This window comes from Hylobates moloch, unplaced genomic scaffold (genome assembly GCF_009828535.3).
Source record: "Hylobates moloch isolate HMO894 unplaced genomic scaffold, HMol_V3 SCAFFOLD_21, whole genome shotgun sequence".
In the NCBI taxonomy this organism is placed as follows: Eukaryota; Metazoa; Chordata; class Mammalia; order Primates; family Hylobatidae; genus Hylobates; species Hylobates moloch.
In genome coordinates this window covers 13,290,255-13,318,226 of record NW_026652296.1, presented here as the reverse complement: position 1 = coordinate 13,318,226, position 27,972 = coordinate 13,290,255, and the positions used below count along the sequence as shown (strand labels likewise).

Below are 27,972 nucleotides of genomic sequence, written 5' to 3'. Positions count from 1 at the left end.
TTGGGAGGCCGAGGTCGGCCTCAGGAGCTGGGTGTGGTGGTGCATGCCTGTAATCCCACCTACTCAGGAAGCTGAGACAGGAGAATTGCTTGAACCCGGGAGATGGAGGTTGCAGTGAGCCAAGATTGTGCCACTGCACTCCAGCCTGGGCAACAGAGCAAGACTCTGTCTCAAAAAAAAAAAAGTTAACAATAATTCCTAATGTCATCAAATATGCAGGTACTTGATATATTCAAATTTCACAGCTGAGAGCATTTCTTTGCTGAACTCTCTGTACCCTGTAACATTGGGACTCACTCCCTGATGTCCAGCGATTGGATGCTGTGTCAGAGAACACAAGGAACAGTAGAGCCTGTGTTTACCTTTATTTATCAATGCAATTTTTCAACAATTTATGAGAACTGTTGCCAGAAAATTATGTGGCACATAGACAGTGTTATAGTTAATTTACTGGCTAAGGGATGCCCAGGTAGCTGGTAAAACATTTCCAGGAGGGTGTTTCCAGAAGGGATTAGCATTTGAAACAATAGACTGAGTAAAGAAGAACCTCGCTCGCCAGTGTGCATGGGCATGACCCAATCCTTGAGGGTCTGAATTGAAGAAAAAGGCAGAGGAAGCATGAATTCTCTCTCTGTTTCAGCTGAGACATCCACCTTCTCCTGCCCTTGGACATCTCAGGCCTTCTGACTTGGACCAGGACGGATGCTTTTGGCTCCCTTGGTTCTCAGGCTTTCAGATTTGGACTGGAACTGCATCACCAGCTTTCTCGGGCCTCCAGCTTGCAGATGGCAGATAGTGGGACTTCTCCGCCTCCATAATCCTATGAATCAATCCCTGTAATAAATCTCTTCCTATTCATAACTATCTATCATCTATCTATCTATCTATCTATCTATCTATCTATCTATCTATCTATCTACTATCTATCTATCTATCTATCTATCTATCTATCTATCTATCTATCTACCTATTAAATTACCTGTCTACTTATCGCTGATTTTTTTTTTTTGAGGTGGAGTCTCACTCTATTGCTTAGGCTGGAGTGCAGTGGTGTGATCTTGCCTCACTGCAACCTCTGCCTTCTATGTTCAAGTGATTCTCCTGCCTCAGCCTCCCAAGTAGCTGGGATTATAGGCACGTGCCACCACGCCCAGCTAATTTTTGTATTTTTAGTAGAGATGAGGTTTCACCATGTTGCCCAGGCTGTTCTCAAATTCCTGACCTCAGGTGATCCGCCCATCTCAGCCTCCCAAAGTGGTGGGATTATGGGCGTTACCAATCATCTATTTATCTATTTATTATCTATCTATCTATCATCTGGTATCTATCACCTATCTCATCTATGATCTATCAATCTATTATCTATCATCTATCTATTAATCTATTATCTATCAATCTATGACCTATCCATCTATTTCTATTGTTTATCTATTATAAATCAATCTGTTGCTCTATCTGCCTATCATCTATTTATCATCTACCTATCATCTATTTATGTACCTATCTACCTATCATCTATTTATCATCTATTATCTATCACTTATCTATCATCTATCAATCTACACTTGATTTTAGCCAAAAGGCCAAGAGGCGATCTATCTATCATCTATCAATCTATCTATTATCTATCATCTATTAATATAATTATCTATCTATCTATCCATCCTACTGGTTCTGCTTCCCTGGAGAACCCTGACTAACATAGGCAGTAAATAAGTTGTAGTGGTAACTGGGTTTGAGTCTGCCTCCTCCACTCCTCAACCACTTGAATCTCTCTATGCCTTGCATTAGCCACCTATGAAATGGGAATAATTACAGCAAGGCCAACTCTTCTTCTTTTTTGGAGACAGAGTCTCACTCTTTCACTCAGGCTGGAGTGCAGTGATGTGATCTCAGCTCACTGCAACCTCCGCCTCCTGGATTCAAGTAATTCTCCTGCCTCAGCCTCCCGAGTAGCTGGCTAATTTTTTTGTACTTTTAGTAGAGACGGAGTTTCACCGTGTTGCCTAGGCTGGTTTCGAACTCCTAAGCTCAGGCTATCTGCCTGTCTCGGCCAACTCTTCTTAATGTCTGTTCAGCATCTCTTCTCCCCTTCTTCCTTTTGTCATTGGAACCCTCCATATGATGCCCTAACACAGAGATTTTGGTACGAGTGTGTTCAGCCCCATCTAACTGAGGACGCATCGGAGAGGTCAGATGTGCACATTCACTGTGACGGGACAGCCTTGAATGTGGACCTACACAGGGGTGATTACGGGTGATGAAACTCCCTTGAGTTTTATCGAGTTGCATTGCCAGAAGTGACATGGTTTTCTGAAGTAGTGAACAAGTTTTGGTAACATTCCAAACAAAAGAAAGTACAGTCTTTCCTTAATTTATACAGAAGTGACCTTTCTGGAAAATTCAATAATATTGTCTTAAGTTTGTTTTTTTGTTGCTTATAACAGAATACATACAACTTGGTAATTTATAAATAAAAGGAATTATTTCTTTTTTAATTTTTAATTTATGTGGGTACATGGTGGGTACATATATGAGGAATTATTTCTTACAATTATGGAGGCTGAGAAGTCCCAGGCTTGGGGGGGCTGCATCTGATGAGTGCCTTCTTGCTGTTGGGGACTCTTTGCAGAGACCCAAAGAAGCACAGGGCATCCCATGAAGAGGGGTCTGAGCAGCTACCTTAGGTCTCTCTTCTTCTAAAGCCACAAGTCCCACTCTGTGACAACTCATTAATCCATTTAACCATTAACTCATTAATCTATTAATTTATGAATGGATAAATCCATTCGTGAGAGCTTTCATGACCCAATCACTCCTGTGTGTTTTTTTGTTTTTTTTTTTTGAGACAGAGTCTCACTCTGTCACCCAGGCTGGAGTGCAGTGGCATGATCTCGGTTCACTGCAACCTCCGGCCTCCTTGGTTCAAGCAATTCTTCTGCCTCAGCCTCCCCAGTAGCTGGGATTACAGGCACACATCATCATACCTGGCTAATTTTTGTATTTTTAGTAGAGATGAGGGTTTCACCATGTTGGCCAGGCTGGTCTTGAAGTCCTGACCGCAGGTTATCTGACCGCCTTGGCCTCCCAAAGGGCTGGGATTACAGGTATGAGCCACTGGGCCAAGCCCAATCACTTCTTAAAGGCTGAACCTCTCAGTACTACCACATTGGGTATTAAGTTTCAACATGAACTTTCAAGGGGACAGTCAAACCATAGCAGATAGAAATGTGCAAAATAACGCAAACAGACCAGGTGTGATGGCTCACGTCTATAATCCCAGCACTTTGGGAGGCTGGGTGGGTGGATAACCTGAGGTCATGAGTTCAAGACCAACCTGGACAACACGGCAAAACCCCGTCTCTACTAAAAATACAAAAATTAGCCAGGTGTGGTGGCGCCTGCCTGTAGTCCCAGCTACTCAGGAGGCAGAGGCGGGAGAATCACTTGAACCAGGAGGCAGTTTGCAGTTAGCTGAAATCATGTCACTGCACTATAGCCTGGGTGACACAGCAAGAGTCTGTCACAGAAAACAAACAAACAAACAAACAAACAAACAAATGCCTTTTTTAGGAATGAGGAAGACAGAGAGTTCATACGTGTGCCCAAGGCCACATTAAGCTCTTAACTGCTATAAACTAGCTGCCTAAATAGAAAGAATGTTCTAGAAGGACAGAGCAGAAAGGCTCAGAGTGGTTACCTCTAAAGAAGGGTGAAGGAAAGGGTACAAAGAGAAGGCCGGGTGTGGTGGATCATGCTCATAATCCTAGCACCTTGGGAGGCTGAGGCAGGCGGATCGCTTGAGGCCAGGAGTTTGAGACCATCCTGGGCAACATAGCAAGACCCTCTAAAAAACAAATAAATGCTAGCCAGGCGTGGTGGTGCATGCCTGTAATCCCGGCTACTCGGGAGGCTGAGTCAGGAGAATCGCTTGAACCCGGGAGGTGGAGGTTGCAGTGAGCCGAGATCGCACCATTGCACTCCAGCCTGGGCAACAAGGGTGAAACTCCATCTCAGAAAATAAAAAATAAAAATAAATAAATATATCCAACTTAAAAATAATATAGGTTAACTACAATACCTAATAAAGTTTGACATTTACCTACTGCTGACCCAGTTATTCCACTCTTGGGTTAAGAGAAATGTGTGCCCATGTCCATAAAAATACTTGTTCCAGGCCAGGTGTGGTGGCTCATGCCTGTAATCCTAGCACTTTGGGAGGCTGAGGAGGGCAGATCACCTGAGGAAAAAATTAGCTGGGCATGGTGGTGCGCGCCTGTAGTCCCAGCTACTCAGGAGGCTGAGGCAAGAAAATCGCTTTGAACCCAGGAGGTGGAGGTTGCAGTGAGCTGAGATCTCCCCATTGCACTCCAGCCTGGATGACAGGGCAAGATTCCATCTCAAAAAAGAAAAAAAAAAAAGAAAAAAAAATTTGTTCCGGAATGTTCATAGAGGCTTGTTTCATAATCGTCCAAACTGGAAACAACCAATTGCCCGACAACAAGAGGGTAAACAAATGATGGTATGGTCCCAAAATGGAATTCTAGTCAACAACAGCCAGGAAAGAATTACTGGGGCATCCAACGTGACTCAATCTGAAAAGCATTATTTGAGTGAAAGGAGCCAGATACACGAGTTCATGCCGGATGCAGTGGTTCACCCCTGTCATCCCAGCACTTTGGGAAGCTGAGGCGGGTGGATCATTTGAGGTCAGGGGTTTGAGACCAGCCTGGCCAACATGGTGAGACCATGTCCCTACAAAAAATAAACAAATTAGCCAGGTGTGGTGGCAGGCACCTGTAATCCCAGCTACTTGGGAGGCTGAGGCAGGAGAATCCCTTGAACAAGGGAGGCGGAGGTTGCAGTGAGCCAAGCTCATGCCTCTGCACTCCAGCCTGGGTGACAGAGCGAGACTCTGTTTTAAAAAAGAAAAAAAAAGAGTTCATTCTGTATGATTCCATTTATGTTGAGTCTAAGAATAAACAAAACTAAGGGTGATAAAGGTCAGAATAGTGGTTATCTTGTTTTGGGAAGGGGCAAGAGGGAACTTTCTGGGGGATGGAAATGTTCTGTGTCCTAGGGGATGTTTGGCACTGTCTGGAGAGGTTTTTGATTGTCACAACTCGTGGTGGGGGTGCTACTGGCATCTAGTGGGTAGAGGCCAGAGATGCTGCTAAACTGAATCTTACAATGCACAGGATTACGCCAAAACAAAGAATTATCTGGCCTGAAGTGTCAATCGGGCTGAGAGTGAGAAATTTTGGCATATGATTTAAATTGCTTAAATATGATCAAGGCATTTCTGCATCCTTGTGGGTACTTGCCATTATTACAGGCAATATTTGAGAGACAGAGATGGCTAGTTATCCTTAGGATATAGAGTTGTCATTGGAAAGCAGCCAGGGACAATATTTCCCAATCCCCTTTGCATCTGGGTACAGCCTGTGATTCATTCTGCAAATAGAATGTGAGCAAAAGAAATGTGTATTAGCTCTGCACAAAGCCGTTGAGAAACATGTGCGCCTTTTCCATTCTCCTTCCCCTGACACCACTGGATGCAGACATCAACGATGAGGCCCCAGGGATGGAGGAGAGCTGTCAGTCAACCGGCAATGCAGTGCTAGAGGAGATAAACTTCTATTATGCAAGCCTCTGAAATGTGAGCGTTATTTGTTACAGTGGCTAGTGTTACTCTAATAGAGTATTCAACAAAAAAATATGGTCTTTGAAGGGCAGATCTCCCAAACTGATATATTAAGGGGCAGTTAATCTCACTTGTAAATTCTCTGAGAGCAGGGATCATGTGCTATACTTTCTCAATCCTCTATAATGCTAAGTACCATATTGAGCAAATGCCATGTCTCTTTCTTTCTCCTTCCGCCCCTGCCCCCAAAGTCCTATGACTTCCTGGGTTGGAAGAGAATGTCAGTGTTCTTTTGTAATCTTTCCAGGACACCATTAATGGAACCACAGAACACCAACTTTCACACTCTTTCCGTGTGTTTTGGAATAAGATTTACTTTACCCCATGCTCCAGAGTTGGGTCCTGGTTGGCTTACATCAATCAAAGTATTTTCTTTACCCTGGCCTTCCCTTTTTTTTTTTTTGAGATGGAATTCCACTCTGTCACCCAGGTTGGAGTGTAGTGGCACGATCTCGGCTCACTGCAACCTCTGCCTCCTAGGTTCAAGTGATTCTCCCGCCTCAGTCTCCTGAGTAGCTGGGATTACAGGCACATGCCACCACGCCTGGCTAATTTTTTGTATTTTTTTAGTAGAGACGGGCTTTTACCATGTTGGCCAGGCTGGTCTCAAACTCCTGACCTCAGTTGATCTGCCCGCCTTGGCCTCCCAAAGTGCTGGGATTATAGGCGTGAGCCACCGCGCCCAGCCTCCCTGGCCTTCTTGTTAGGTTCACAGATGAACACATCACTGAGTGAAAGGCAATGAGATCCAAGGTTTTATCTGGGACTCCAGAAGGGAAGCAGTTTCTTCCCTTTCAAGAGAAAGCCCTGAGCATATGCTCTTCTCCTGTGTGGTGGCGTCAGTTTGGAGGCTTCAGTTACTACAGTAACTTTGCCATCAAGAGAGCAACTCTTGCAAGTTGTCAAGGATCCATAGGTATAGATAGTTCTCAGGGGCTCAAATATCGTCAGAACCTAAATTCTTTCTGTAGTTCTTCCCCGCCTGTCTTAGTGTGTTAGATATTCTCACTCGTGATGCCACGATAATGCCCACAATTTCAGACATTCAAGTCATAACAACATGTTTCTGTTAATGAGAAAAACCTTTCCCAGCGTGCAGCAGAGTATTTTTCTTGTCTTATTGGCTAGAAGGCATCACATGATAAGCCTAAACCAACCACTGACAAGTGGTCTGGATCACCGTGATTGGCTCATATCTATTCCTCAGGCTGGGGTTGGGACTGGGATCCATCTCCCTGGAAGCACATGGCCAGCAGGAGAAAGGTGAATATCTGGTCGCAACCAGAATTCCCATTTAGAACGGAAGAAAAGTTTTTGAGTAGGCCAACAATAATGCCTGCTATGTATCCTGCCATTTGTAATATATATTGGTATATATATTATATCAGTCAATTGCAACTAACAGATAAGCAAAAAGAAAAAAGATATTAGGGAGAAATGTATTGGCTGGCACAACTCAAAAGTTCAGTTTCCCAGCTTCAGGCATGGCTGGATCTGAGCAACGATATCATAATTATCTGGTCTCTGTTTTCATTGCTCATCTCCGCTTTATTCTCAGGCAGAATCTTACCGAGTGGTGGCTCCAGCAACTATAGACTTACTTCCTACCGAGTTAGCAATTCCAGAGGAATCTTTTAGGCAACTGTTGCAAGAAAAGTTTAAGAACTGAGCCTCAAAGACTTGGCTGGGATCACAACCCCATTCTTGAACCAATCACTGTACCCAGAAGGAATGAAAAATTCTAACTGGTCAAACCTATATATATATATATATTTTTTTTTTTTTTTTTTTTGAGATAGTTCTTGCTCTGTTGCCCAGGCTGGTATACAGTGGGGTGATCATAGCTCACTGTAGCCTCAAACTCTGGGTTCAAGTGATCCTCCCACCTCAGCTTCCCAAGTAGCTGAGATAATTGGTGTGCACCACCACGTCTGACTAATTTTTTTAATTTTTTGTAGAAACGGGGCCTTTCTATGTTGGAAGAGGTTCAGGCAGGTGACTTGAGAAATCAAGCTCCCTGTTTCACCCGTGATTTGGGGTTTTTATATGCTGACATACTTCCGGGGTCTTGAGTTCCTTCTCCCGTGATTTTTCACTGGGGATGGGCTGTCTGCACGTGCAATGTGTTTATTGGAGTTGTGTATGTGCTCACTTGAGGCATTCTTCCCTTACCAGTTGAATGTCCCTAGACGGTCATCAGTTAAACTTTGCCATTTTGCCTCTTAATTCCCATGCTTGAGCCCATTTACCCAGTCCTGCAGTCTTATTGGGAAGCTGCTGATCACCAGTTTCAGGGTTTTTTTTTTTTTCTGCTTATTGGGAGACTGCCTTTCCCTGGCGTCAGCTGAGACCAATCATTATTTTAGAGAGATAGTTAACAACCACCTGAGCATCACCTGATGGTCACCTGTGGTCACCTGACATTCCTGGTGTATGTGTGCTGTGGGGGAACTCTGTCTTGCTCTGTTCATGTCTGACTAGCTACCTACTGTAACAACTGCACCGCTGCATTCCAGCCTGGGTGACAGAGCGAGACGCTGTCTCAAAAAAAAAAAAAAAAGGTGGTTTGTGGCAATGGCAAAAATCTCAAAGGCGTTACATGAGTCACTGAAATTTGGGGAACTCTGACAGACCCAGGTTCTATCCTGGACTTTATTTGGCTGAACCAAACTGAACAAAAATTCCCTTGCATGAAAACTGGTGCTAGAGGAATATTTTCTTTGATTGATTGATTGAGGCAGGGTCTCATTCTGTCACCCAGGCTGGCATTGAGTGATGCAACAACAGCTCACTGCAGCCTCAACTTCCTGGCCTCAGGTGATCCTCCTGCCTCAGCCTCTCAAGTAGCTGGGACCGTGGGCACACACCCAGCTACCCAGCGAATTGATTTTTGTGGGTTTTTTTTTTTTGAGATGGAGTCTCACTCTGTCACCCAGGCTAGAGTGCAATGGCTCGGTCTCGGCTCACTGCAACCTCCGCCTCCCAAGTTCAAGCAATTCTCCTGCCTCAGCCTCCCAAGTAGCTGGGACTACAGGCACGTGCCACCACACCCAGCTAATGTTTGTATTTTTAGTAAAGATGGGGTTTCACTGTGTTGGCCAGGCTGGTCTTGAACTCCTGACCTCATGATCTGCCCACCTTGGCCTCCCAAAGTGCTGGGACTACAGGTGTGAGCCACCGTGCCTGGCCTATTTTTGTGTATTTTTTGTAGAGTCAGGATTTTGCCATGTTGCCCAGGCTGGTCTTGAACTTCTGGGCTCAAATGATCCTCCCACCTTGGCCTCCCAAAGTGCTGGGGTTACAGGCATGAGCCACCATGCCCAGCTTCAGGAATTTTTCCAAGGACTGCTGCCTTCAGGTGGAGCTTCAAAGTTCAAACGGTCTTTACAGATAGCCTTTTTAAACTTGGGAGGGGGGCTACATTTTTCAAATATATTTTCAAAGGCCTTCATTTGGGGAGAGCCCTTAAATGTGCCAACTGCCAGCTGCAAGAACCAAGTGGCCAGAACATCGAGGTTTTGAAGTCTTGCAAAACAAATGTATAAAAGTCAACTGCACAGGCAGGACCTTAGAGTGGCACCCAGAACCCAAGGCCTTGAAAGATCCCAGCTTGTTTCTTTACAGAAAGCTTGGCTTTGTTGACCAGGCTGATAGAAACCGCGCCCAGCTGTAGAAAGGTTGCGTGTGTGTATATATGTGTGTGTTTCTGCTTCCTCTTTTTTTATCTCATACAATTACAAACACATAATCTCAAGGGTCTGCAGTACATGTCACCTTGGAGTTATTTTTGGTTTACCCCCGGAACATCAAATGTTCATTCCAGAAGGGTTTGACAGGGCATAGAGAGTGCCGACTAAACCCAGAGGGGCAAGTTCAAACATGTTTTTCACTACCCCAATTTGCATCAGTGCCTCCCCACCCCCCAAAAACACATGCCTCTTTTGCATTACTCAGTGAAAAGTGAAAACTGATAAAGAAAAGAGAAGGCATGTTTTGTTAATTACACTTGATCTTAGCCAAAAGGCCGAGAAGCGATGTGTTTTGTTAATTAAAAACATCTTTATTTAATAGCATGGCTGCTAAATCTGGTAAACAGCAACATGCTGCTAGATCTGAATAATGGGGTCGTTTTTTCTTTTTTTTCTTTGACACAGGGTCTCACTCTGTCACTCAAACCGGAGTGCAGTGGTGCAGTCATGGCTCACTGCAGCCTGAAACTCCTGGGCTCAAGCGATCCTCTTGCCTCAGCCTCCTGAGTAGCTGAGACTACAGGCACGTGCAAGCATGCCCAGGTAATGGGGTCATTTTTGTTTCTTTTTCTTTCTTCTTATTTCAACCCTGTTATCTGACCTTTTTTTTCTCTTGCAAATATTCTTGTTCTATGTCCTACGTCTGGAGATGAAAGATAAGGAAACCTATACTAGTCCTTTTGGGTTGCTCTGATCAAATAACAGAGCAACAGAGAGAGAAAACAACAGAGGGAGGGAGGGCTCTCCCTCTTTCCCCCTCCCTCCCTCCCTCCTTCCCTCCCCCCCTTCCTTCCTTCCTTCCTTCCTTTTTTCCTTCTTTTCTTCCTTTTCTTTTTTTAAGACGGAGTCTCGCTCTGTCACCAGGCTGGAGTGCAGTGGCGTGATCTCAGCTCTCTGCAACCTCCGCCCCCCGGGTTCAAGCGATTCTCCTGCCTCAGCCTCCCAAGCAGCTGGGACTACAGGCATGTGCCACCATGCCCAGCTAATTTTTGTATTTTTTGTATATTTTGTATTTTTGTATTTTGTAGAGATGGGGTTTCACCATGTTGGCCAGGATGGTCTCGATCTCTTGACCTCATGATCCGCCCACCTCAGCCTCCCAAAGTGCTGGGATTACAGGCATGAGCCACCACACCCGGTCTTCTTCTTTTCTTTCTTTCTCAACTATTAAGTACATCCTATGGTACTATGCTGGGCATAATGGAAACCAAAGCAGAAATAATGTCTACTCAGATGGAGTTTAATTTCTGGACAGGAGTAACAAACTGAAATGCATAACAGGAACCTAAAATGCAATGAATAGAGCTGGCTTAAGTAAGATAACCTGTAATCTTCACTGGCCTCAGTGTCTGGAAGGCATCAGGGAATAGTGGGTACCATGGTAAATTGGAGAGCCCATGCTCCTTTCCAGATCCTCAGATCAGCCATCAGGAAAGTAGACCCTCTTTTCCCATACTTTTATATACATATTTCAAAAGAAGCCAGAATTTGACAGAAATTCAGATCTTTATGTGAAATCTACCAGTATTCAAATACTGACAACTCATTCAGATTATTTAAAATGCATGTATGGGTGGGGCGCGGTGGCTGACACCTATAATCCTAGCACTTTGGGAGGCTGAGATGGGCGATCACGAGGTCAGGAGATCAAGACCATCCTGGCTAACATGGTGAAACCCCGTCTCCACTAAACATCCAAAAAGTTAGCCAGGTGTGGTAGCGGGCGCCTGTAGTCCCAGCTACTTGGGAGGCTGAGGCAGGAGAACCACTTGAACCTGGGAGGTGGAGCTTGCAGTGCAGTGAGCCGGTAGCGGGCGCCTGTAGTCCCAGCTACTTGGGAGGCTGAGGCAGGAGAACCACTTGAACCTGGGAGGTGGAGCTTGCAGTGCAGTGAGCCGAGATCGCGTCACTGCACTGGAGCCTGGACAACAGAGCGAAACTCCGTCTCAGACAAACAAACAAACAAAACACATGTATGGGCCAGGCGTGGTGGCTCACGCCTGTAATCCCAGCACTTTGCGAGGCCAAGGCAGGTGGATCACCTGAAATAGGAGTTAGATACCACCCTGGCCAACATGGCAAAACCCCATCTCTACTAAAATACAAAAATTAGCCAGGTGTGGTGGTGGTTGCCTACAGTCCCAGCTACTATAGTCTCCTGCTAAGGCAGGAGAATCGCTTGAACCCGGAGGCAGAAGTTGCAGTGAGCCGAGATTGTGCTGCTGCACTCTAGCCTGGGTGACAGAGTGAGACTTTGTCTCCAAAAAAAAAGATCTGGTAGAGCTTAGAGTTCATATACATGTGGCATATGTGTGCTTCTTATTACATGATAATAACAGTGTAGAAAATAATAATACTTACATTTGGTATCATCAACTGTTTTGGCTTTCTTGGGACTGAGGGATTTTCCAGGATGTGATAATAAGTAGGTATCGAAAGCTGGGAGCAGTGGTGTATGTCTGTAGTCCCAGCTACTCCAAAGGATCCTGAGGCAGGAGGATTGCTTGAGGCTGTAATCACCTGATGGGTTCTTCCTGCCCACTGTACAGATAAAATCAATCCACTGAGACCACAGCGTTGCAGTAGAGAAAGAGTTTAATTGACAAAGACCAGCACACACAGGACAACTGGAATTATCACTTAAATCAGGCTCCCCAGATGCTTGAGGTTAGGGTTTTTATGAACAATTTGGTGGGCAAGGGACTAGGGAATGGGTGCTGCTGATTGGTTAGAGATGAAATCATAGGGGTGTGGAAAATGTTCTGGGTGGGGTCACAAGATCAGTTGAGTCATGAGTCTAGGTGGGGTTAGTGTGAAAAAATCTTTAAAAACCAACCTTAACTTGGTTGGGCATGGTGGCTCATGCCTGTAATCCCAGCACTTTGGGAGGCCAAGGCAGGCAGATCTTGAGGTCAGGAGATGGAGACCATCCTGGCTAACATGGTGAAACCCCATCTCTACTAAAAATACAAAAAAGTAGCCGGGCGTGGTGGTGGGCACCTGTAGTCCCAGCTACTAGGGAGGCTGAGGCAGGAGAATGGCATGAACCCAGGAGGCAGAGCTTGCAGTGAGCCAAGATCATGTCACTGCACTCCAGCCTGGGCGACAGAGCGAGACTCCGTCTCAAAAAAACAAAAACAAAAAAAACAACAACCTTAGGTTCTATAGGTGATGTTATCTATAGAAGCAATTGGGAAAATCACAAATCTTGTGACCTCTGGCCACATGACTCCCGAGCAGTAAAGGATTATAGAAACTGCGCCTGTTTTATCAGAATTCAGTCCCCTCTCATCCGCCTAACCCTGTGGCCTTTCATTAGTTTTACAAAGGTGGTTTAGTTTTGGGGAGGGCTATTATCATCTTTGCTTTAAGGTAAAACTATAAACTAAATTCCTCCCAAAGTTAGCTTGGCGTATGCCCAGGAATGACCAAGGAGTTTGGAGGTCAGAAGCAAGATGGAGTCAACTCTGTAAAATTTATCTTACTGTCATAATTTGGCAGGGGCAGTTTCAAGGCCAGCAGTGAATGATAGCCGCAGTGTGCTCTCACTGCACCTGTGAAAAGCCACTGCAATCCAGCCTGGACAACATAGCAAGGCCCTGTCTTTTAAAAAATCTATTTTAAAAAAGGCTGGGCAAGGTGGCTCACGCCTCTAATCCCAACACTTTGGGAGCCTGAGGTGGGTGGATCACCTGAGGTCAGGAGTTCCAGCCCAGCCTGGCCAACATGGCGAAACCCTGTCTTTACCAAAAATACAAAAATTAGCTGGACGTGATGGCACGTGCCTGTAATCCCATCTACTTGGGAGGCTGAGGCAGGAGAACTGCTTGAACCCAGGAGGCAGAGGTTGCAGTGAGCTGAGATTGCACCACTGCATTCCAGCCTGGGCGACAAAGGGGGACTCCATCTCAAAAAAAAAAAAAAAAATGTAGAATCAGGCATCCAACTCAACCCAATTGACTAGGACTCCCCTGATTTTAACACTGCAAACCTGGAAAGTCCTGGACAAACCAGAAGGAGTTGGTCAACCTACTTATATGGTACTTAGCATTTGCCAGGCATGAAGTCAGTGGTCAGGGACTGCTAACAGGCAGTGGGCCAACTCACAGGCCAAATCCAGCTCCACCACTAGTTTTTTTTTTTTTTTTTGAATTGAAAAAATTTTGGACCAAGTGTGGTGGCTCACACATGTCATCCCCACACTTGGAAGGCTGAGATGGGAGGATTGCTTGAGCTCGGGAGTTTGAGACCAGCCTGGGCAACACAGGGAGATCCTATCTCTAAAAATTAAAATGAGAAGTAAATAATTTTGATAATTGCAGATTCACACGCATTTGTAAAAAATAATACAGAGATCTCTTTTACATTTTGTCCATTTTCCTCCAACTATGCAAAAGCATAGTATAATATCACATTCGGGATGTTGAGTCATATGACCCACCAATCTTATTCAGATTTCTCTTATTTGTAGAGATGGGGTTTTGCCATGTTGGCTAGGCTGGTCTTGAACTCCTGACCTCAGGTGATCTGCCCACCTCAGCCTCCCAAAGTGCTGGGATTACAGGCGTGAGCCACCACACCCGACCAGATTTCTCTTTTTAGCTGTACTCATTTGTGTGTGTATTAAGTTCTATAAAATTTTATCACATATGTCTTGTGTGTCCACCACCGCAGTCCAGATACTGAAAGTTTCAAGACCCCAGGGATCCCTCATTGTGCCTTTGTATAACCTCACCCACACCTCTGTCCCACAGACTGCCCTCCCAGCCCTCATCCTTAACCCCCTGGCAACTGCTAATCTGTCCTCCAGTTCTAAAATGTCATTTCAAAAATGTTACAAGCTGGATGTGGTGGCTTACGCCTGTAATTCCAGCACTTTCGGAGGCCGAGGTGGGCGGATCACCTGAGGTCAGGAGTTTGAGACCAGCCTGGTCAACATGGTGAAACCCTGTCTCTACTGAAATTAGCCGGGCGTGGTGGTGGGTACCTGTAATCCCAGCTACTCGAGAGGCTGAGGCAGGAGAATCACTTGAACCTGGGAGGCAGAAGTTGCAGTGGGCTGAGATCACACCACTGCACCCCAGCCTGGGCAACAGAGCAAGACTCTTTCCCCTCGCTTCCCCGCCCCTCACACAAAAAGTTACACAACTGGAACCATACCCAATCCCCATACAGTATGTAATTTTGGGGGATTTTATTTCCCCCTCAGCATAATTTTCTGGAGATTCTTTCTGTTGCATGAACCAACAATTCATTTTTTATTGCTGGGTAGTATTCCATGATATGGATGTACCAGTTTAACTATTTACTTGTTGAAACATATCTTGGCTGATACCAGTCTTTGGTTCTGCCTCCTGTTTTTATATCAAGTTGTATTGGAACACAGCCATGCCCATTTATTTACATTTTGTCTATGACTGCTCCGTAGAGTTGAATAGTTTTATCACAGACCATAGGGCCCACAGCCTAAAATATTTACTCTCCAGCCCTTTACAGGAAAAGTTTGCCAACCCTTATTCCAAGCACCTAACATTTATTAATCTTAATTTTCACAACATCCCTATATAATTGTTATCTTCATTTTGCAAAGGGAAAAACTGAGGCACAAAGAAAGTAAGTAATTTGCTCATAGTCACACAGCCGAGCTAGGTTTTGAACTCAGCAATATGGCTGTAGGGGCTGCCTCTTAACCAATCCTCCTCAAAAGAGAATCTTACTTCTCAGTTCAAGACAGAGGAACTCGGCTCGGCGCGGTGGCTCACACCTGTAATCCCAGCACTTTGGGAGGCCAAGGCAGGCAGATCACCTGAAGTCAAGAGTTCCAGACCAGTCTGGCCAACATAGTGAAACCCTGTCTCTACTAAAAATAGGAAAATTAGCCGGGCATGGTGGCAGTCTCCTGTAATCCCACCTACTTGGGAGCCTGAGGCAGGAGAATCACTTGAACCTGGGAGGCGGAGGTTGCAGTGAGCTGAGATCACACCATTGCACTCCAGCCTGGGCGACCAGAGTGACACTCTGTCTCAAAAAAAAAAAAAAAAAAAAAAAAACCACACATACACAAAAACAGAGGAACTGAAAACTGAGATAAACACACAAGAGAGCTAGCAGCTGAACAACAGGGCTTCTCTTTGAGGGCTAGAAGGAATAGTAGGATTTGACTTGTGATCATTTGCTTTGTTACATGAATAATGCTTGGAACAGAGCTAAAATTTCTCATTAATTTGATACAGGGTTTTTTAAATTTTACCAGGATTTAACAAAAGTTCAGGACCCAAGTGTCTGGTCCCCTGACTTTCTTTCTTTCTTTTTTTTTCAGACAGAGTTTCACTCTTGTCACCCAGGCTGGAGTTCAGTGGCACAATCTCAGCTCACTGCAACCTCCACCCCCCAGGTTCAAGCCATTCTCCTGCCTCAGCCTTCCTACTAGCTGGGATTACAGGTGCCTGCCACCGTGCCCGGCTAATTTTTGTATTTTTAGTAGAGATGGGGTTTCACCATCTTGGCCAGGCTGGTCTTGAACTCCTGACCTCATGATCCACCCACTTCATCCTCCCCAAAGTGCTGGGATTACAGGCGTGAGCCACCACATCTGGCCAGTCCCCTGACTTTCACAGCCACATTTGCAACTGGAAAATTAGCACAGTCATTGTTATCTTTTGCTTGTCTCCCAGGGGTTTTTCAGGTAAGTACAGACCTGAGCCTAGAGAAACTTCCCTAGGCCAGCAGGAGGCTAAATGGTGGCTTTTAATGGAAATACTTTCCTTTCTTCTTCTTTTTTTTTTTTTGAGAGGGAGTCTTGCACTGTCGCCCAGGCTGGAGTGCAGTGGTGCGATCTCGGCTCACTGCAAGCTCTGCCTCCCAGGTTCACGCCATTCTCCTGCCTCAGCCTCCTGAGTAGCTGGGACTACAGGCGCCTGCCACCATGCCCGGCTAATTTTTTGTATTTTTAGTAGAGATGGGGTTTCACCGTGTTAGCCAGGATGGTCTTGATCTCCTGACCTCGTGATCCGCCCACCTCACCCTTCCAAAGTGCTGAGATTACAGGCGTGAGCCACCGCATCCAGCCTCCTTTCTTCATTTTTGTGGCGAGACTTATGCCCAGCTGAGAGAATTTGGGTCTCCCTTTAGGGTGACCAACTATCATGATTTTCCTGGGATTGAGGGGGTTTCTGGATTGTAGGACTTGCAGTGCTAAAACCTCTGCCTCCTGGGCCCAAGTGATTCTCCTGCCTCAGCCTCCCAAGTAGCTGGGATTACAGGCACATGCCACCACGCCCGGCTAATTTTGTATTTTTAGTAGAGACGAGGTTTCACCATGTTGGCCAGGCTGGTCTCAAACTCCTGACCTCAGGTGATCCACCCACCTCGGCCTCCCAAAGTGCTGGGATTACAGGCATGAGCCACCACATCCAGCTTGTAACATTTTTGAAATGACAACATTTTAGAACTGAAGGACAGATTAGCAGTTGTCAGGGGGTTAAGGATGAGGGCTGGGAGTGCAGTCTGTGGGAGAGAGGTATGGTGGCTCATGGCTGTAATCCCAGAATTTTGGGATTACAGGTGGGTGGATCACCTGAGGTCAGGAGTTCGAGACCAGCCTGGCCAAAATGGTGAAACCCCGTCTCTACTAAAAATACAAAAATTAGCCAGGCGGGTGTGGTGGTGCACGTTTGTAATCCCAGTACTTTGGGAGGCTGCGGTGGGTAGATCACTTGAGGTCAGGAGTTCAAGACCAGCCTGGCCATCATGGTGAAACCCCATGTCTACTAAAAATACGAAAATTAGCCAGGCTTGATGGTGCATTTCTGTAATCCCAGCTATTTCAGAGGCTGAAGCAGGAGAATCGCTTGAACCCAGGAGGCAGAGGTTGCAGTGAACTGAGATCACTCCACTGCACTCCAGCCTGGGTGACAGAGTGATACTCTGTCTCAAAAAAAAAATAAATAAATAAAATCAGCTGGGTGTCATGGCACATGCCTGTAATCCCAGCTACTCACTAGGCTGAGGCAAGAGAATCATCTGAACTCAGGAGGCAGAGGTTGCAGTGAGCTGATATCACACCACTGCACTCCAGCCTGGGCAACAGAGTGAGACTCTGTTGGGCAAACAAAGAGAAATCAGTCACCCTAGTCCAACTAGTCCCTGACCCAGACTTGGAAGGAGAGAGTAGATTTCAAAGGACAAAGATATATTCATTCATTTTTTGAGGTAAGGTCTCACTCTGTTACCCAGACAAGAGTGCAGTGGTGCGATCATAGCTCACCGCAGCCTTGAACTTCTCAAGGGATACTCTTGCCTCAGTCTCCCAAGTAGTCAGGACTTCAGGTGTGCACCACCCCGCCCGGCCACAAAACAAAGACCAAAAAAAGCAACATTTCAGCCCTGGTTAGTGGCTCATGCCTGTAATCCAGCGCTTTGGAAGGCCAAGGTGGGTGGGTTGCCTGAGGTAAGGAGTTCAAGACCAGCCTGGCCAACATGGCGAAACCTTGTCTCTACTAAAAAATATATAAAAATTAGCCAGGTGTGGTGGTACACGCCTGTAATCCCAGCTACTCGGGAGGCTGCGGCAGGAGAATTGCTTGAACCAGAGAAGCAGAGGCTGCAGTGAGCCAAGATTGCGCCACTGTACTCCAGCCTGAGGGAGAGCACGAGACTCCATCTCAAAAAAAAAAAAAAAAAAGAAAGTAAAGGAATAAAAGAATGGCTACTTCATAGGCACAGCACTAGCATGGGCTGCTGATTGGCTATTTTTATGGTTATTTCTTTCTCCAGCCTGGGCAACAGATCAACACTCTGTCTCAAAAAGGAAAAAAAGAAAAAAAAAGTTACCTTGCCACATATTGAAATGTCCCCAGGAGCCTCCTCCTTTCTCCCCCTCCCCTCAACCCATTACGAAAAAAAAAAATGGCCCTACAAAGGCTTCTTTTGTGGGGGAAAATTTGCATTGTAAAGAATTTCTATGAACATAACTAGATTTTTCCTCTTCCAGGCTCTCCAAATCCTGGTGAGATTAACTGAGAATCTAGCATCCTGTAAAGGTCTAAATAGAAAACATTAAAAAAAATTATAGAGATGGGGTCTCACTCTGTTGCCCTGGCTGGTCTTGAAGTCCTGGGCTCAAGTGATCTTCTTGCCTTGGCCTCCCGAAGTGCTAGGACTACAGGCATGAGTTACCATGCCTGCCCAACAAATAGGAAACATTTGTCCTCTATTGTCTCAAAGGGCAGCCACCTATGAGACTTCATCTACTTCATACAAACCTTGGTCTCCATAGCCCCTTATCGTAACCCAGACACTCCTTTCTTTTGATTCCAGATCTCTAGATAGTAACTTAACTTTCAGCCAATTGCCAATCAGAAAATCTTTGAAACCACCTGTTACCTGTAAATACCCTCGCTCACTTTGAGTTGTTCCACCTTTCTGGACTGAACCAATGTACACCTCACATGTATTGATTGATATCTTATGTCCTCCTAAAATGTATAAAACCAACCCAAAGGGTGGGTGCGGTGGCTTATGCCTGTAATCCCAGTACTCTGGGAGGCCGAGGTAGACAGATCACCTGAGGTCAGGAGTTTGAGACCAGCCTGGCCAACATGGGGAAACCCTGTCTCTACAAAATATAAAAAATTAGGCCAGGTGCACGCCTGTAATCCCAGCCCTTTGGGAGGCCAAGGTGGGAGTTTGAGACCAGCCTGACCAATATTGTGAAACCCTGTCTCTACTAAAAATACAAAACTTAGCCGGGCATGGTGGTGTGCACCTGTAGTCCCAGCTACTCGGGAGGCTAAGGCAGGAGAATTGCTTGAACCCAGGAGGCAGAGGTTACAATGAGCCGAGATCACACCACTGCACTCCAGCCTGGATGACAGAGGGACACTCTGTCTCAAAAAAAAAAAATAAATAAAAATAAAATAAACAAATAAATAAGCTGGGTGTGGTAGCGCACACCTGTAGTCTCAGCTACTCCAGAGGCTGAGACGGGAGGATTGCTTGAGCCCGGGAGGTGGAGGTTGCAGTGAGCTGAGATTATGCTACTGCTCTCCAGCCTGGATGACAGAATAAGACCCTGCCCCCCCCCCCAAAAAAAGTCTTCTGCTAGCCATCTTCACTCATATTTGGCTCAGAATAAACCTCTTTAAATATTTTGCAGTTCAGCTTTATTCAACACCTTCAATTTGAACTTGTCTGATTGTGCCCACAGGTTTAGATTCAGGTTGAATATTTTTGGCAAAAATACTACAAAAGTGATATTGTGTGTGTCCTTCTTGGGGAATGATTTTTATTATTACTACGTTTTAATAAATTTACTTTTGGCCGGGCATGGTGGCTCACGCCTGTAATCCCAGCACTTTGGGAGGCCGAGGCAGGTGGATCACCTGAGGTCAGTTGTTCCAGACCAGCCTGGGCAACATGGTGAAACCCCGTCTCTACTAAAAATACAAAAAATTAGCCAGGTGCGGTGGCTGGTGCCTGTAATACCAGCTACTTGGGAGGCTGAGGCAGGAGAATCGCTTGAACTGGGGAGGCAGAGGTTGCAGTGAGCTGAGATCACGCCATTGCACTGCAGCCTGGGCAACAAGAGTGAAACTCCATCTCCAAAAATATATATGTTTTTTATTTATTTACTTTTCATTTATTTAAGAGGGGTATAGCATCACATGGAATCTTTGTCCAGTGGCCTTAGCAGGAAGATTGTTTCAGAATTTGGCATGAACTATGCCCATAATTCCATGGGTCTGAGTTACCTTTCCCCACATCACTCGGTTTTGTTCAGTTTGCTGCCTGGAGTCACTGTCCTGTTCTTTGCTTTGTATGCATAAGCGCATCTCTTCCCCAGATAGGATTCAGTTTCATCTCAGGCATAAATGCCTTCAATGTTAAGAAGACCTGTGTACTCCCGTTCGTTCAAGAGACCCTGCTTATAGCCAGCAAAAGTGGCCTTGGGGCCAGGCCCGGTGGTTCATGCCTGTAATCTCAGCACTTTGGGAGGCCTAGGTAGGAGGATCACCTGAGGCCAGGAATTTGAGACCAGGCTGGTCAACATAGTGAGACCCTGTCTCTACAATAAAAAGAAAATAAAGCTGAGTGCAGTGGCTCATGCCTGTAATCCTCTCGACTTTGGGAGGTCGAGGCGGGTGTATCACCTGAGGTTAGGAGTTCGAGACCAGCCTGACCAACATAGTGAAACCCCATCTCTACTAAAAATACAAAATTAGCTGGGTGTGGTGGCACATGCCTGTAATCCCAGCTACTCGGGAGGCTGAGGCAGGAGACTCACTTGAACCCGGGAGGCGGAGGTTGCAGTAAGCCGAGATTGTGCCATTGCACTCCAGCCTGGGTGACAGAGTGAAAGTCTGTGTCAATAAAAAAAAAAAGAAAAAGAAAAAAAAAGGAAAAATGGCCTTAGACCACAGCCTTCCAGACATATCTGCCTTTTAGAAGTCCTGTCCTGGTTGGGCAGGGTGTCTCACGCCAGTGATCCCAGCACTAGGCCAAGGCGAGAAGATCCCTTGAGCCTAGGATTTAGAGACCAGCCTGGGTCTCTAAATAGAACATAAGGAGATCCTATCTCTACAAAACACTAAAAAAAGTTAGCTAGGTGTGGTGGCATGCACCTGTGTTCCCAGCTACTGAGGAGGCTGAGGTTAGAGGATCACTTGATCCTGGGATGCTCTAGGTTACAGTGAGATATGATCGCACCACTGCACTCCAGCCTGCGCGATGGAGTGAGACCTTGTTTCAAAAGAAGAAAAAAAAAGCCCTGTCAAGCAGACAGGCTCCAAGATGGTAGAAAGAGAAAGGCCTTGGGGAATGATTTTTAAATTTACAGCAGCTGAGAGTCTAACTTCTTAGAGGGGGAAAATAGTGAAATACTAAAAGGTGAAGGTGAAATCCCTTGCCCAGGGTCATATGTGCCTTTTAGTTGGTGACCCCAGACTCTAATCCTGGTCTCCTTGTCTCTCTGTACCCATGTGTTCTTCTGTCTTCTCTGTTCTTAGAAACAAACTTTTTCCTCCCCCCACCTACAGCATGCCTTCTGTGGTCAGAATTCTGCTTTAAAAAACCTTTTTCCCTTATTACTTTTGCACACAACTCAGTTCTCTCCAACAAGGCCTGAACTGCCATTGTTTGCTTCAAACTTCCTTGCATCCAATCCTTCCTCTTTTCAAGATAAGGCCTGTTTTTCCCAGGGCTCTGGGGAACCACACCTAGAAGAGGCTGTTCCAGACAAGTCTAGCATTGCTTCCCTTTTTCTGATAAGGTTCCATTGTTGAGAACACTCCCTTTGTTTCTTACCTGTTTCCAAAACATTCTGGAATTTACTTCTATTTTAGTTTGCTGGTGCGGCCATTACTGTTAAGTGGTGGTTAATTATCTTTGTATTCTATGTTCTTTTTTTTTTTTTTTTTTTTTTTTTGAGACGGGTCTCGTTCTGTTGCCCAGGCTGGAGTGCAGTGGCACGTTCTTGGCTCACTGCAACCTCTGCCTCCTGGGTTCAAGTAATGCTCCTGCCTCAGCCTCCCAAGTAGCTGGGACTATAGGCACGTGCCACCATGCCCAGCTAATGTTTTGTATTTTTAGTAGAGACGGGGTTTCACCATGTTAGCCAGGATGGTCTTGATCTCCTGACCTCGTGATCCACCTGCCTCCCAAAGTGCTGGGATTACAGCCATGAGCCGCAGTGCCAGGGAGAATTCGTATTTCTAACCTAACCTAATCTAATCTAATCAAGTGATTCTGGCCCACAGATAACACTTTGAGAATCACTGGGAGCTAGGTGTTGTGATTTGTGTCTGTAATCCTAGCACTTTGGGAGGCCAAGGCAGGAGGATCCCTTGAGGCCAGGAGCTGGAGACCAGCCTGGACAACACAGCAAGACCTCATCTCTACTAAAAATTTAAAAATTAGCCAGGCACGGTAGCATGCATCTGTAGTCTTAACTACTCGAGGCTGAGGCAGGACGATGGCTTGAGCCCAGGAATTTGGCTGCAGTGAGCTATAATCACACCACTGCGCTTCAGCCTGGGCAAAACAGAGGGAGACCCTGTATGTTAAAAGAAAACAAACAAAAAAAACATCGGCTTAAACTGACATTTATTTTTTTTTTTTTTTTTTTTTTTTTTTCACCAGGTGAGTGAGTGGGGATTCGGTCATGGAGGTCCGCCCTGGTTCAGCCTTCTCCTGCCTCAGCCTCCCGTAGTGGACGGGGTTTCACCGTGGTCTCGATCTCCTGACCTCGTGATCCGCCCGCCTCGGCCTCCCAAAGTGCTGGGATTACAAGCGTGAGCCACCGCGCCCGGCCCTTAAACTGACATTTATATAATGTCAGACTGATTAGGCTGGTGCAGTGGCTCACACCTTGAGCTTTGGAAGGCTGAAGCTGGCAGATTGCTTGAGCTCAGGAGTTCAAGACCAGCCTGGGCAACATAGTGAAACCCCATCGTAAAAAAAAAAAAAAGAAAGAAATACAAATTCTCAGCTCTTCTTCCTTCCTTTCCTTCCTTCCCTCCTTTCTTCCCTCCCTCCTTCCTTCTTTTTCTCTCTTTCCTTCCTTCCCTCCCTCCCCTCCTCTCCCATCCTTCCTTCCTTCCTTTCTTTTTCTTTCTTTCTCTTTCTTTCTCTCTCTCTTTCTTTTCCTTCCTTCCTTCCTTCCTTGCTTCCTTCCTTCCTTCATTTCCTTTCTTTCCTTTATTTTTCTGTTGACAGGATCTTGCTCTGTCACTCAGGCTGGAGTGCAGTGGTGCAATCTCGGCTCACTGCAACCTTCTCCCCCAGGATCAAGCAATCCTCCCACCTCAGCCTCCCGAGTAGCTGGGACCACAGGTGTGCAGCACCATGCTGGCTATTTTTTGGTATTTTCAGTAGAGATGGAGTCTCATTATGTTGCCCAGGCTGGTCTTGAATTTCTGAGCTCAAGCAATCCGCCCGCCTTGGCCTCCAAAAGTGCTGGGATTACAGATGTGAGCCACCATGCCTGGCCAAAACCCTGTCTCTACAAACAAAAAAAAAATAGCCAGGTTTGGTGGTGTGTGCCAGTAGTCCCGGCTACTTAGGAGGCTGAGGTGGGAGGATAGATTGAGCCAGAGAGATCGGGGCTGCCATGAGCCATTATCCTGCCACTGCACTCCAGCCTGGGTGACACAGTGAGACAGTGAGACTGTCTCAAAAAACAAAAACAAACAAACTGATTATATTGAAGTATCATAAAGCAAGTTATAGACATGAAGTCACCTACAAAACCTAACAATGCCACTTCCCAGGGGTTCAATTCTCTACTTTCTCTTGCTGTCCACATCTAATCTGTTTTGAAGTTTTTCTTGTCTAGCTTCAACATATACCCTGAACCCCCATCCTTTCTCCCACATCGTCTTAGCCCAAGCTCGTATCCCCTCTTGCCTAGAATACCGCAGCCACTTCTCATCTGGTATCCTCTCCCAGTCTTGACCCAACTCCCCACACAGTCACCGGGGTTATCATTGGAAAATGCAAGTCAGATCATGTCACTCTGTTAAAAACACATCCAGTGGCTACTGCAATTAGAATAAATGGCAAACTTCTTTTATGACTGACAAGAACCTGCATGCCCAGACCCTGCCTCTCTGTCTGGCATTCTCGTTGCTTCTTGAGCCTTGCTTATCACGCCCAGGTATACTGGCGTCTTCCTCTTTCTGCACATATCAAACTCTTGGTACTTGAAATCGTCTGGATTGTACCCCACTCCCAGCCTGAATTCTGTGCTTGACAAAAGGCTACCTTTTCGATCCACTTACCTAAAGAAAGTGAAGAAATGTCTAAGATGTGCTGGTAGGTGAAAAAAGTAAGGTGGGAAGGATGTATTGCATACATGTTACCTTTTTCTTTATTTATTTATTTGAGATGGAGTCTTACTCTGTTGTCCAGGCTGGAGAGCAGTGGCGTGATCTCAGCTCACCGCAACCTCTGCCTCCTGGGTTCTAGCGATTCTCCTGCCTCAGCTTCCCGAGTAGCTGGGATTACAGGTGTGCACTACCATGCCTGGCTAATTTTTGTATTTTTATTTTTCATTTTTATTTCTATTTTTTTGAAACAGAGTCTCTCTCTGTCGCCCAAGCTGGAGTGCAGTGGTGCAGTCTTGGCTTACTGCAACCTCTGCCTCCCAGGTTCAAGCGATTCTCATGCCTCAGCCTCCCAAGTAGCTGGGATTACAGGCATGTGCCACCACGCCAGCTAATTTTTGTATTTTTAGTAGATGTGGGGTTTCGCCATATTGGCCAGACTGGTCTTGAACTCCTGATCTCACATGATCCACCCACCTTGGCTTCCCAAAGTGCTGGGCTTACAGGCCAGGCTGTAATCCCGTCTGGCCTGTGATCCACCGAGCCCTGGTCATGTTGGCCAGGCTGGTCTTGAACTCCTGACTTCAGGTAATCCACCCGCCTCAGCATCCCAAAATGCTGGGTTTACAGGCCATGCACCTGGCCTAAAAATTTTGTAGATACAAGGTCTTGCTGTGTTGTCCAGGCCAGTCTCAAACTTCTGGCTTCCAATGACTCCCACCTCAGCCTCCCAAAATACTGGGATTACAAGCATAAGCCACTGCACCTGGCCTCTATGTTACCATTTAAGTAAAAAACAGGAGATATATTTTTTGCTTGTACATGATTCAAATACCTCTGAAAGGATACACAAGAAACAGTTAACTCTTGTTGTCTCTAGGGAAAGATGCTGGGTGTCTAGGGAAGAGTGGAAGAAAGATTTTTACCAGAAATCTTTTGTACCTTTTGAATTTTGAACCACATTATACCTGGTCAAAGTAAATTAACAAATAAATACCATCAAGCCTAACTAGTTAAATAAGTACTTCTGTGGTTATTCTGTACCTGTCACAAGCTATTTTTTTTTTTTTTTTTTTTTGCAGCACTGATTACAATCTGTAATTATCTTGCTTTTGTGTATATGTTAACTGATGTTCTGTCCCCGTCCCCGCTGGATTACAAAGTCCTGAGAGGAGAGACTGTTGCTCTTTGTGTCTCACCATTACATTCCTAAGAATTAACACAGTGCCGGGTAAACGGCAGGATGTCAACAAATATATCTCTGGGATTTTTCGTTTTTTGCTTTTTTTGTTTTTTTTCTGAGACAGAGTCTCACTCTGTCACCCAACCTGGAGTGCAGTGGCGCAGTCTCAGCTCACTGCAACCTCCGCCCCCTGGTTCAAGCGATTCTCCTGCCTCAGCCTCCCCAGTAGCTGGGATTATAGGCACCTGCCACCAAGTCTGGCCAGTTTTTGTATATGTATATATTAAGATAGGGTCTTGTTCTATCTCTCAGGCTGGAGTGCAGTGGCGCTATCATGGCTCACTGCAGCCTGGAACTCCTGGGCTGAAGTGCTCCTCCGGCCTCAGGCTCCCAAGTAGCCAGGACTACAGGCATGTGCCACCATGCCCAGCTAATTTTTTTTTTGAGACCGAGTCTGTTGCTCTGTCTCCCAGGCTGGAGTGCAGTGGCGCAATCTCAGCTCACTGCAACCTCTGCCTCTTGGGTTCAAGTGATTCTTGTGCCTCAGCCTCAAGAGTAACTGGGACTACAGGCACGCACCACCATGACCAGCTAATTTTTGTAATTTTAGTAGAGATGGGGTTTCACCATGTTGGCCAGGCTGGTCTCAAACTCCTGACCTCAGGCGATCTGCCTGCCTCAGCCTCCCAAAGTGCTGGGATTACAGGCATGAGCCACTGCACCCGGCCTCCCAGCTAATTTTTGCATTTTTTGTAGAAATGCGGTTTCACCATGTTGCCCAGGCTGGTCTCGAACTTCTGGGCTCAAATGATCCTTCTGCCTTGGCCTCCCAAATTGCTGGGATTATAGGGATGAGCCACTGTGCCTGGACTGTTTTTCTGTTTGTTTGTTTGTTTTTTTAAATATGAGCCACTTCATGAATTTGCATGTCATCCTTGTACAGGGGCCATGCTAATCTTTGTGTTATTCCAATTTTAGTATGTGTACTGCTGCAGGGAGTATAAATATTTGTTGAATGAATGAATCTTGTCCAGTGGGGACAAGGTGGAAAGGAAGGTGCAATACAATCACTTGTGGATTCAGGAACTGCATACCTGAATGGCAGACCTGCTTGCTGGCTTGGAATCTCCTGAAGTTCATGACTGTCTAACGAATTCTGAATGCACAGCCATCCTCTGCAATTTCCTTGCCATGTCGGAGGCAGCGAGATAATGCTGAGATTCTATTACCTGCTCTGGGCCTTAGGTTTCATGCCTGCAAAATGGGCCAAGTGAAATAGATCTGTGTTTGCCTAACTTGAGTTGTTCCTGTTCTATCTTTATGATTTTTGCCATATCATCTATATTATTTAGCATTTTTATATCTGTACCATCTATATTATTTAGTTAGCATTTTTCTTGCATCGGTTCACTTATTTTTAGCTATATGAATTTTATTTCAAAAGGAAACGTTATGTCAATACATAAGCAGAAAACCTATACCTCTTGCCATAAATGGGAGCTAGAAGTAAAAATAAAGACAGTGAAACAACACAATGTGATTATATGCTGGCTGGAGACTGTTGCCTGTACAGGCTTTAGGGTCCAGATCTGCTTGTCCTTTGTCATAAAGGAGATTGGGCTGGGGGTGGTGGCTCATGCCTGTAATCCCAGCACTTTGGGAGACTGAGGTGGGAGAATATTTTGAGGCCAGGAGTTTGAGACGAGCCTGGGCAACATAGGGAGACCTTTGTCTCTACAAAAAAAAAAAAAAAAAAAAATTAGCAGGGCATAATGGCACCTGCCTGGGGTCTCAGCTACTTGGGAGGCTGAGGTGGGAAGATCACTTGAACCCAGGAGGTCGAGGATGCAGTGAGCCACGATTGTGCCACTGCACTCCAGCATGGGCAACAGAGTGAGACCCTGACTCAAAAAAATCAAAAACAGAAAAGGAGATTGCACCACATTGAGACTTCCTACTAGAGGTAGAATTAGAAGAGGATTGAAAAGGGGGTGACTGAGGCCGGGCGTGGTGGCTCAAGCCTGTAATCCCAGCACTTTGGGAGGCTGAGATGGGTGGATCACCTGAGGTCAGGAATTCGAAACCAGCCTGGCCAACATGGTGAAACCCCATCTCTACAAAAAATGCAAAAAATTAGCCAGGGGTGGTGGTGGCACCTGTAATCCCAGCTACTCGGGAGGCTGAGGCAGGAGAATCACTTGAACCCAGGAGGCAGAGGTTGCAGTGAGCCAAGATCGCACCATTGCACTCCAGCTTGGGCAATGGGAGCCAAACTCCATCTCGAAAAAAAAAAAAAGAAAGAAAGAAAGAAAGAAAGAGAGAGAGAGAAAGAAAGAAGAAAGAGAGAGAGAGAGAAAGAAAGAAAGAAGGAAAGAAAGAAGGAAAAGAAAGAAAGGAAAAAGGGTGACTGGCTGGGTGTGGTAGCTCACGGCTGTAATCCCAGCACTTCGGGAGACCGGGATGGGAGGGTCACTTGAGGCCAGGAGTTTGAGACCAGCCTGGGCAACATCGTGA

At 45.8% G+C, this 27,972-nt stretch overlaps 1 non-coding gene and 1 pseudogene across 1 annotated transcript; both read right to left on the bottom strand.

Moving 5' to 3' along the window:
• Positions 1-207: 207 nt before the first annotated feature.
• LOC131382249 (putative uncharacterized protein encoded by LINC00336) lies at positions 208-20,052 on the bottom strand (annotated as a pseudogene).
• A 6,304-nt stretch (positions 20,053-26,356) lies between these two features.
• On the bottom strand, positions 26,357-26,460 carry LOC116461602 (U6 spliceosomal RNA). Its single transcript, XR_004246133.1, has one exon. It is a non-coding gene; the product is annotated as a U6 spliceosomal RNA (small nuclear RNA).
• Between the last annotated feature and the right edge of the window lie 1,512 nt (positions 26,461-27,972).